Source organism: Tupaia chinensis, unplaced genomic scaffold (genome assembly GCF_000334495.1).
Source record: "Tupaia chinensis unplaced genomic scaffold, TupChi_1.0 Scaffold000234_1, whole genome shotgun sequence".
NCBI lineage: Eukaryota > Metazoa > Chordata > Mammalia > Scandentia > Tupaiidae > Tupaia > Tupaia belangeri.
This window is the reverse complement of record NW_006159712.1, coordinates 3230136-3231729: the sequence shown is the minus strand read 5'-3', so window position 1 is coordinate 3231729 and position 1594 is coordinate 3230136.

Here is a 1594-nt window from a genome sequence, read left to right as displayed (position 1 = left end):
GCTCTTCCTCAGGACTGTGGTGATAACTGAGTCATTTCCTCTTATAACAAGCCAATCCCCTCGCTTCACAAATAACACTCAAAGCAGTGAGAGCACTAACCAGCACTGCTTCTAATACAACACCGAGCTGTCACCCGGCCACACAAGGCAAGGAATGCAGACAGTAAGGACTGCTTTAACATTTTTTTTAACTTATTGACAGTGGAAACTACTCAAATTTAGAGATGGCAGAAAAATGATGATTTTGTTTTGGCTCCATTATTCTGAAAGGGTTAATATTTTAAAGAAAGAAAAAAGCTACTCTTTTTTGTATTTGATTATTACTAGGTTCAATAGAAAATATACAACTCTCTTAAATATTGAAATAGGCAGTAATATTTTTCAACACACTATTTTCGGAAATTATTATCTGATGACAGAAACAAAGCTGGCTGAATTCCTTCAGTATTAGAATAAATATAAACTTATCTGGAAATAGAGCATCATTAACATTTCATGGCAGATTACCTTAAATAAGGTCAAAGAGTATTATTATAAAAAGGCAACATTTCAAATATTTTGTTTACACACCACAGAATACATTTAGTTAAATGCAAAATAATGCACACTCATTTTCATTGTCATTCATTATTTCTTACAGTTTTAAAGGAGAAAGAACTTCTAAGCTACATCGCAAATGCGACAGACTAGAAAGCATAAAGTGCTCAACAGGAAAAAAAAGGTACAACAAATGATGAAAAGAATTTCCTTCATCGCGCAGTACAAGAGACATCTGGAAACTAGTGCCTGGCTGACTTTCTACCCAAGAATGCAACCTTAAAAATCAGGGTGAGATTGATGAACTGTCCACTGAAGGCAAAAATACCACTAAAAAAAAAAAAAATCTTCTCACTTCGATCGCCAGCATTCTGCTCCCAAAATGGGCCTTTACGAGCTGGTACTTAACAACAGTCACATGTGTACTCAAAGGTTGAAAACAAAAAGCCCTCTGGGAGTCTTCTAATTTACTATTTGGCAAATAATCTGCACCTCCTGTGGGGTTTTACTTATCATGTATGTTACCAGCAATGGCGTGACCCAAACTTAAAAGTCTACCTACCGAGAGCAGTCGAGCGTGGACTCACCAGACTAACTCACACGGCACGTCCACTAATACTCTGGAAAAGTCTGGATGGAGAACTGACAGCCATGAGTTCATACTTTCAGTAAAAAGGCAACCGTTTCGGGGAGTAGTCGTGGTGGGGATGTCTGTATACTGTTTTCTTCAGCTAGCCCCAAAGCAAACTGTTGGTGTTCCTAGCCCTTACTAAGTTAGCAGAGTTTTCAAGAATAAAAATTAAGTCCAAAGGGTCTAAGTAAGATTCCCTTGTGTGTACAAAAGTCAGCAATGAATTAAAAAGGGTCCTCTTAAAATTGGCTGCTTGATCAGGGACCAGCAGACAGCGTAATGGCTATGTCACTGGACTCCCATAGAGTCGACCGTGGTTCCAGTGTTGGACCCAGTGGCTTAAATGCACGCCGGGTATGTGTGTGTGCATGCCCAGGATCCAGAGAAGAGAATGGAGAAGGGATTGTGGCGTGACCATGCCCTCTA